The 9,513-nt window shown below is 55.1% G+C and overlaps 1 long non-coding RNA gene across 3 annotated transcripts; it reads left to right on the top strand.

Annotated features, from left to right (window-relative positions):
• Positions 1–294: 294 nt before the first annotated feature.
• Positions 295–6,579, top strand: LOC309833214. 3 transcript variants are annotated; one of them, XR_014297735.1, is made up of 7 exons: positions 295–402; positions 2,056–2,209; positions 2,801–2,861; positions 4,040–4,110; positions 5,941–6,110; positions 6,197–6,294; positions 6,401–6,579. It is a non-coding gene; the product is annotated as an uncharacterized lncRNA (long non-coding RNA). The 3 variants fall into 3 exon arrangements; XR_014297736.1 differs by having other exon boundaries at positions 6,404–6,579; XR_014297734.1 differs by having other exon boundaries at positions 6,197–6,579.
• Positions 6,580–9,513: the final 2,934 nt, after the last annotated feature.

Consider the following 9,513-nt stretch of genomic DNA (forward strand, 5'->3'; position numbering starts at 1 on the left):
TTCTCAGGAGAGGGCAAGACACCATAATTGATATTCCCAACAAGACTGAATTCAACAGGAAAAGTGAATGCCACAAGAAAATCAGGGAGAAGGAGTAGACAGGTCAAAACTACAGATGTCCTAGCCATTTAATATTCAGATTGGCGGTTGGGAAGAGGAAAGGAGGCTTGGAGACTTGGCAGGTCAGAGTTTCCGTTCTAATCCACAAGGAGGCGCGAAAGAACTGCTTGCGCGGGTTCCGCCTTGGGAGCTGCCGCTCTAGGCTGCATCCCGCACCTCAACTGCATTTCCGCTGGCGCTCAACCGCTGGAAGCTGCGTCTTGCGGCCTAGTCGCCGGGAACCGTGCAGCATCTTCTCTCGTCGTCCCCTATGACCTGCAGCCGACAGTCCCGGCGCCCTGGGTGAGTCATTGCGGGGTCGCGCTGCCCAGGGACCCCCGGCGGCCTCCAAGGCCGGTGCTCCGTCTCCCCGCCCCCGACAGGAGGGGAAACTGAGGCCCGAGATGGGGGGAGCTCCAGCCGCAGGTCACCTCGGAGCCCTTGTTCGCTCCCTGTTCTGAGCCCGTCCCCTCCAACGCGTGTGGACCTTTCGGGACTCGTGTCCTAGACAAAGAGGCCTCGGGTCACCGCGCCACCGGCCGGCGCCGGTTCGGAGCGTCAGGTCCCCTGGCCTCACCCGCCCCGTGGAGAGACTTGTGCCCGCTGATGTCGAGAGACAGGTCGGGTGACGCGTGGGCCCGAGGTCCCGCAGGGGGTCGTGCAGAGCCCGTGTGAACCTGGCCCGAGGGGCGCCAGAACCCCTGATTCACTGCCCATCACCTCCGACTCTAGCGTTTCAGGCCCCAAAGCCGCTCGTCGGTTACCGGCCAAATACTCTGGTGAGCGTTAGCCCATTTCCCCCTAATAAGCTTTAAGGGAAAGTGTTGAAACCTCCATTTAACAAACGGGTGTTTGAGCTTTAAAGTGAGGGCGCCCCAGCCCCTTGAGCAAGTGCTGCTCCTGAGGGCCTTGAACTGGGGGCCGTGGCCTTCCTGCCATGCGGCAGAGGGGGTGGTCCCTGGGCTCAGGGGGGTTCTGGGAACTGTGTTGCAAAGCCTTGTGCAGGAGAGTGGGGCTGGGTTTGGGGGCCAGAAAGGCCTGAGTTCAGATGCTGACGCAGCCCCTCGTTAGCCGTGGAACCTCGGGTGAGTTACTCCATTCTCCTGAGCTTTCCTTTCCTTCCAGGGGGGAAACAGCAAGCAGTCGGGAGGGCAGAGGCCTGGTCTGTGTCTTTGAACCCCCAGTGCCTGGCAAGTGGTTAGTAGGTACTTAGTTGGTATTTTGTGGGTGGAGGAGTACTTGAGGCATTTTTACGAGAAGTTGGTCTTCCTGTGGCCTCTGTTGATGAGGGGAGATGGAGTCTTTCCATGAAGTGAGGATAGTGTTGGGGTCCCGGGCTTGGCTGGGCAGCTTTCCCGTGCCTGGTTGGAGAGCCGGCTGCTGACATGGGCTCCTGTGCCTGGCTCTTCTTCTGCCCTTTGTTGCCCCTGCATTCGGAAGTGATCATGGGCTGCCCGTGCCCTGGTCCCTGGTAGTGCTGGCAGAGGAGTTGCTGAAAGCGTTTCCCCGTGTTTGGAGGGTTCACTCCTGTCCCTTCCCAACTCTGGAGCTGTCCCACTCGGCCGTCCTCCCGCCGCCTTTACATATGCTTCCTGGCCCCTGGTGTCTGGCTTACTGAGTGTTCCCTATGCGAGGCCCAGTGCTAGTTGCAGAGAAGCTTTTAAAAAAGGAAGATAAAGCATGGGCTGTGTCTAAGGAGCTATGGGCTGGCTGTGGAGCCACTGTTCGGGTAATTTTCACCAAGGGCTTCCCTCCAGGAAGCCAGGTCTGCCTCCCCCCCTCTCCCCTTTCCAGGTCCTTAGTCAAGCATGTTTCCTGGTGTGATGTAGTGTGGGAAGTGGCTTGATGTGAGATGCGGGCACTAATCATACTTCATGGAAATCGTTGGTTTTCTTGTTTTTTTGCCTGTCTCTGCTCTGATCTCAAGGTCAGTGTGTGAGTTTTGCCTCTCCGCAGCCTCAGTGCCTGGCAGGTGTCCGGTGCTCAGCAACTGTGCAACAACTGCCCAGAAGGAAAGAAGGAAAGGACAGACGCATCCCGGTGAGGTGGCGTGGCCCATCATGTCATGGAGAATCAGGGGAAGACTGCTTGTGAGCCAGCCAGGGGAGAGGTGGGGGCACTTCCTGTGTTTCCTTTTCTTGGAATTGTTCTTCCTATTGGCCAGTATTTATCCCTTGGAGGTCCCTTGGCATGAGATGGAGCCCAGTCCACCAGGGGAGACTTTCCCCATGGCCTGCGGTTATGGTGGCAGGAACCAGAGCAGTATTGCACTTGGACAAGGCTTCAATAGACACCAGACCTCACCTCCGCAGGCAGCCTGAGGTGCCTTTACCCCTCCTACCCCACCCCCGGGTCAAGGCCAGACCAGACCAGGCACGGCCTGTCAGGTGCTGCACGCTCCCAGACCTGTCCTGGACTTTTATCCTGTTCAAGATCCAGCTTCCAGAAACTGTACAGTGTCATTAGAGTTTGCACAAAAGATGATCTGAAAAGGCCTCTGCCTCAGATGCAGATGAGCTGTTGTCCCATGTGGAGTTATAACTTCCGTCCTGTTCATGAGTGGTGGCGTGGCTCGTGGGTGGTAACAGCAGCCCATGCTTGTGAAGTGGCCGCTATGCACGTACTCGGCCTGGGCTTCCCAGGACGTGCTGTGGCCAGGTGGGATCTAGGTCACTCATCCAGGGCTTCTCGATTGTTGCAGAGGAGACCCTGGAGATGTGTCCCCATCCTGTCAAGAAGCGGCTGGACCACGTGCTGCTGAGGTGAGCTCTGTTCCCTGGAGATCTGGGGCTTTGCCTCCCTCAAGGTACAGGCAGGTCCCGCGTGGTCCTGGAAGCAGCTAGAGGAGAGACGAGAGTGGCTTCGACCCGGCCCTCAGCGTTACCCTGTCTGGGGCCTTTGGGAACACACCTGGTTCCTCTTTACGTGCTTGTTTCTGAGAGCCCCTGGGGAGCCCTTCCTCAGACTGTTTGTAATGTTGGCGGCAGAATGTGTGAACGGAGGCAGGGAAAGGATTTCGGTATGCCCACCTGTACCCAGGTGTCAGTCACTTCTCTGCCTCCTCCTAACTTTGGGACCTTCTCTTATTGCTGGTTTCATCCTCCATAAAGCAGGACTACAATGAGGCCATTTGTCCTCAGATCACCTAGTCCCTGTCTTTTACAACCTAAGAACTCTGTCACTTTTCTTTCAGAGGTGTCCTCCCTTTGTCTCTCCCTTCTGGGCCACGTGGAAGGCTTTTTTGCAGGATTAGAAGCAAATACTGGGTCCTTGTGCTCTGTTAGGCCGACTGCTCCAGGCCTCTGCCATTGGCCTCGCTTTTCAGCAAGCCCTCTGTCCTTTCCTGCCCCTGCACTTGGAAGTGATCACGGGCTGCCTGTGGCCTGCATTTTGGTAGTGCAGGCAGAGGAAACATGGTTGGGTTGTCCTGCATTTGGAGGGTTCACATCCTCACCCTGCAGTTCCGGGAGCTTTCCCACACACTCCTGCTTCTTCCGTGCCACACCTCGGGCCTCCAGGGCCTTGGGGTCTATCATGCGTGCATTAGTGTCGTCGTTGGGGCATTCGCTTCCTGCCCCTGCTGTTGGGAACCAGGCCCTGTGTGCTGCTTAAGTTCCCCTTGATGCCCAGTTGCTATCAGTCAGCCATGGCACGTTCCCTAAACCTGGCAATGGCGTCCTTTTCCGCCTTCACTGGTCAATTACACATTGGTCAGCGTTGGCCACCCTGCCATAGGCCATCCACTGTCTCCCTTTTTAGAGTTAACTACTGTTTTTTAATGAGGAAATAGTGTGTCTGTTCAGGAAATAATAACAGCCAACATCTGCAGAACGTTTACTGTCTGGTAACTCTTGCACTAAGTCCTTTCCTGGTGCCTGACGTGCTCTGCTGTGAGCAGGGACGAGGCGGGTGCTCATCCGTGGCTTCTTGTCTGTTGCAGATGCGTCCACTGTGTGCAGAGGTGTCATGGAAGTTGTCATCAGGAGTGGTCTAGACCCCAGTGTCCTTGAGGTAAGATCTCTGGTCCATTCTCTGGAGTGTTGGGTCCTCTGATCCGGTAGTCGTGTGTGTGTGTTCCCAGGGGCTTTGGGTGAAGATGTAGGGGAGCCGAGAGGTGAGCTGAAGGCAGCATCCACGAGTCCCCAGGCCTGCTCACCGCCCCAGCTCTGGGCATCCTGGACCACATCTGGCCCTTCACTGTCTGCAGTGGCTGCTGCAGGGGTGGAGCCTCTAGAGTTCCACTGGGGCAATGAGAGTTGTGGGGTATCTGTCCTTCCCTGGAGTGTGGGCAGAAGGATGTTGTGATGGAAAATGGGTGGACCTGGGCATCAGAGATTCCTCCCCTGGCTTTGAATCCCCTTCTGCTGCTGGCTTAGTCAGTGTCCTGTTCAGAACCTTGTTTTCTTCATTTGAAAAACCAAAGCTGTGTTAGAGGTGACTTTGTGGTTCTTAAGACCACATGATTTCTGTAATTTCCAACTGCAATATTTTCCCATTTTTGTCCAAAGTGACTTCTCTTTTTTTTTTTTTTGAGTGGATTTTTTACTGTGCTTTTTTTTTTTTAATTTATTTTTGGCTGTGTTGGGTCTTTGTTGCTGTGTGCGGGCTTCCTCTAGTTGCGGTGAGCAGGGGCTACCCTTCGTTGTGGTGCGCAGGCTTCTTATTGTCGTGGCTTCTCTTGTTGCGGAGCATGGGCTCTAGGCGCACACGCTTCAGTAGTTGTGGGTTGTGGGCTCTAGAGCGCAGGCTCAGTAGTTGTGGCACATGGGCTTAGTTGCTCCGTGGCATGTGGGATCTTCCCCGGCCAGCGCTCAAACCTGTGTCCCTTGCATTGACAGGCAGATTCTTAACCACTGCGCCACCAGGGAAGCCCCAAAGTGACTTCTCTTTGATTCCCCTTGGGAGAAGGTTCGTGTTGGGCTTTTGCAGGAAAGAATGGCCGCTCCGTGGGTCCTGTGCTTGGCTGGGTGGTTTTCCCAGACTCAGTCTACCGTATAGGCCACTGGCACTCCCTTCTCTTCCTGGAGCTCTCTCTGCCTTGTACGCACCTGCATTCAAAAGGTGGCCATGGGCTGTCTGTGCTCTGGTCGTTGATAATGCAGGGAGAGGAATTGTGGAAAGCAATTTCCCGTGTTTGGAGGGTCCACACCTGTCCCTTTCAAATGCTGGCGCTTTCACACACTCCTGCTTCTCTCCAGCCCGTGCTTTCCAGCCCTCAGGCACTGGGGGCTGCTGTGTGACAGGCAGTGACAAGAGACTTCCGAGCTTGGCCTGTCTCAGCTTGGCCTCCTGTTAGAAGAGCCAGGCTACGTCTGTGTCAGGTTTAGATACTTTACGGGTGTAAGGAACCAGGATGAATTATACGTAATGAATAAGCACGATGTTGGGTGGTGTATAGTCGTTGCTGTACGATTTTCAAAGGGAAGCAGCTTGTTGGAGGTGGCGGACCTGGCCTTTGAAGGAGTGGGATGTGATAGGCCATAGGAAGGTCTTCGGGGGAAGGGAGGAACACGAGGACGATTTGAGGCTGGGGTGAGCATGAGCACCTGGGAGTCCGGTGTACAGGCAGTAATGACAGTGCGGGGGACAGCTGCTGGGGTGGCGGTCTCCACTCCTGCCACAGGGGTAGGGCCGAGTGGGAAGAGCTCCTGAGAGCGAGCTCTCCAGCCGTCTCTCTGCCAGTTACTACATTTGCTCTGTCGCCATGAGAAGGCCCATTTTTTAAAGACTGTTCATTTTGACTCTTCTCTGGGAGTTTTGAGATTCCTTTTTGAGCCAGGTTTAGTGTGAAAAGCCCGCAGCTCATGCCTGACTAATTGGGGGCACTCTCACGCGTGTCAGCTTGAAGGAAGACGAGGTAACGTTGGAGAGTTATCCCTGGTCCTGACCTCCTGCCCCGTGGCCTCCTCGTCACTCTGCGGTGCTGCCTTGGAGGAAGCCTCAGGGATGGAAGCTCTGGCCTCTCAGGATGGTGACCTGGGTCCCAGCTCCCCTGGAAGGGCCTCCTCATGGTGAGTAACTGCCGAGGGGCTAAGTCGGCCTGTGTTTCTGAAATAGAAATTCCAAGCTGCCGGCCTCATGTGACTTTCTCCTTTAGGTTGTTCTGGGGCTGTTCACGGATGCTGGCGTAGCAGAGTGAAGAGGGGTGTTGCCGCCGATCATCACCGGACCTCCTTCTCCTGTTGCCTTAGCACGGTATGGAAGGGCTTTGTCCCTGTGAGCGGGGCAGAGGGCAAGTCCTGGGACTCTGGGGACTTGGGATTCAGAACTGGAGACCTTCAGCTGGCTCTGCCCTTCCCAGCAGGTGCCACAGAGCACCGTGGACCTAGAAGTCTGCTTTCCTTCCATCTGGACCAGGTCATCCAGTGGCCTCCGTGTCCCCTTGTCTGCTCCTGGTGTAACTTTTTAGAAACAAGAGTTCCCATTGGAGTCTTCTGTGCTGGGCATCGTGTCCTCTAACCCACTTCAATAAATCTTGAAACTGCCTTGCCGCCTTTTATGGTTTTGTTTTCTTTTTTTAATACTTGCTTCCATGTGCACAGCTGGGTATAGAGACAGTGGGTCACAGGGGCAGGTCTTCCAGGTTTCAGTCATTGAGACTTTCCACTTAGCACACTCCTGAGGCCTGACCTAGGGATGGGGGATGGGATGTAGACTTGACATGGGGTTGAATAATCCCAGGTGCTTCTGGGGGCTCAGGTTTAGCAGAGATGGGAATTGTTGGCGGAGGAATGTTTGCTCCAGGGCTTTGGAAGAGAGGATGAGGGTGCGGTGGATGTAGAGACAGTCAGGGGCTGAAGTCCTCGAGGAAGCAGGAGCGCCTTGGGCTCTGGGGGTGAAAGTACACGGGGTGGATTTGGGGAGATGGTTTGGAGCAGGGCTGGGAGAGGCATGTATGAGGAACAGCTGCCCTCGGGAGAACTCTGGGGGTGTGGTGGGCAAAGGCCAGGTGTTGGGGTTACTGGTACAGTAACAATAACAGCAGTGGTGCGCTTCACCACCCTGTGGGTACATGGTACTCTGCTCACCTTTCAGGTGTCATCCACACAGGGGAACTCTCCCAAAGGCCCTGGTGAGAAAGCAGGAGTTCGCTGTCCATTCCTTCCAGTGACGTTGAATCACCTTGACTGGGGCTGAGGTAGAAACCAGGTGGTCAGGCCCACCTTTGTGAGGTCAGCAAATTGCTGGCTTCTGTCAGTGGGAGGCATTCTTGGGCCTGGAGGGTCCACGCTGCCGGGCAGCCGCAGCAGAGGTCCTTGTTTCTGCCGTTCCCCTCTCCTCGGTACCTGCCCAAGGGCCACGTGAAGTCTCCCATTTGCTCTCTTGAAGGACCCCCACCTGCTCTGACTCCTCTCTGGGCCAGTTTCATCCCACCGTGGCCCTAGTCCTCTAGTGAAAAAGGAGCACATGTCCGCCCACTTAGCCAAAGCCCCTTCCTTTCCAGCGAGATTTCGCTGCTGGTTGTTGGCTCGACACTTGGAGCCCTCTTTCTTTAACACTGACTGTCCCCTCATTGCTAAGCAACTTCCTGTTAGCTTTTGGTACCAGTGTCTATGCCCCATTCCCCTCCCCTTTATTCTGTTTATTCTTTCATGGTTTTCTGGACCCCCCGTACCTCAATCCTATAGCCTGGGGGTCCTTGGTGCCATTTTGTCTATGTCCTGTAGGAGGGGGCGGCGATGGAGCACTGGAGAGGGGAGAGGCACGAGGTGCTGTGGTTGGTGAAGTGGGGGCGGGGAGGGGAGTCACAAGCCTACGGAGGTGTGATCTCTGACCGTGGCTTGGCCCAAGGGCACCAAAATTTCCTTCGTAATTCGCCAGCCTGGTCCGGAGGCATCACTCATTCCTCGCCCTGTTTCCGTGGCATCCTGGTATAATGACTGGAGGTGGGGGTGGGTGAAGTAATGCATTAGAAGTGCAGGTTGCACCACCCTGCCTGCCTGCCCCGCACGTAGCACTCAGTAGAGGACAGCGCTTCCTGGTCGTTAACCTGTTCACTTTCAAATTATAAATGATGCTTGCCCCTGACCCAGCCTCTTAAGTCTGCCCTCCCCTGCCCTCTGCTACCCTCACCCACCTGACCCTCAGCCCCAGCTTAGGCTTCCCACTCGCCAGGGTAGACACGCAGGGCCCTCCCCTGTGACCATGGTCTACTGTCCACCCGCATCTCACACATCACACCCCACAAGCACCATAGGCCCCAGCCGTGCTACGACATAAGGTTCCTGAGCATGCTGCCCTTTTCCTGGCCTGCGTTTTGTGTGCCTGGAACGCCCCTTCCATTTCAGATGCTCGCCTGACTCAGCTTGTGTCACTTCCTGTAGGAAGCCTTCACTGCTAAACCTCCACCCAGACTGGATCCCCTGCCCTTCCTTCCATTGACATCAAGTTCAATTTTGGGTAGGCACAATTCTAGGAAATGATCAATAAAAGAAGGCAAAAGAGCAAAAACCCCTGCCTTTATGCTGCTTCCATTTTAGAGGACAGGGACATACCATAAACGAAGTACTGAAATGTCTAGTGTGCTAGAGAAGAACTGAGAAGAAAAATAGTCAAGCAGAGAAACAGGACAGGAAGTCTGGGGACAAGCAGGGGGCGTGGCCTTTGAATCTGTAGATGGAGAAAGCCTCACCTAGGAGGTGTGATTTGAGTAGAGGGAGGAGCTCTCACCTCTGGGCGTTCACGGCAGCCTGTGCAGTCTTCATCACAGCATGGACCAGCGATGGGAGGAATCTTCCCTCTGGGATACCAGGCCCAGGGAACTGGGGGGACGAGACACCTCTGAGGCCTCTTCAGGGCGACGGCTAATTAGCAACGTCTGCCATGTGGTGAGGGCAGCAGCCGAATCAAGTTGGGATTAGCTAGTCAGGCCAGGCTGTGCACGTCTGGAGGGCAGGCTCTGTATTGTCAGCGCGCAGCCCCTCGCCCCACCCCCCGACCACAGCTCGGTGGACTCGGTGCCATCACCCATGGGCAGGCCTAACCCATGACCTGGTCTAGGACCAAGAACAGTGCTAACCAAGCCAGGCGTGTTTTCCTCTTGGGGGGTTCTTAGCGTGTCAAGAGCCTGAGTGATTGGTTGCAGGAACAAAACCAGGAAGAGATGGAAGAATTAAGTCCCTTTAACAGCAGAGTCCAGAGGTGCAGAGCATTGAGCTCCTGTTGTAGGCAAGAGAACCATTTCTAGAATGTTTACAGGGAGAGGATGAGATTCCAATTTCCAAACCATGTTTGTGCTGCTATACAAGGCCTGGCTATGGAGTCTGAGCAGCACTTGCTACAAGGCCTGGGGTTCAGTTTTCCCTGAATTCTTATAAGCATGGCCAAGTGACCAAAATCCTCGTCTTCCTTTTCTTTCTAAGAGAAGTTACATACACCATCACTGTACCATTAGTAGAGGGAGCTAAATGAGTC

The sequence above is a fragment of the Grampus griseus genome (genome assembly GCF_964374135.1).
Source record: "Grampus griseus genome assembly, chromosome: 14".
NCBI lineage: Eukaryota > Metazoa > Chordata > Mammalia > Artiodactyla > Delphinidae > Grampus > Grampus griseus.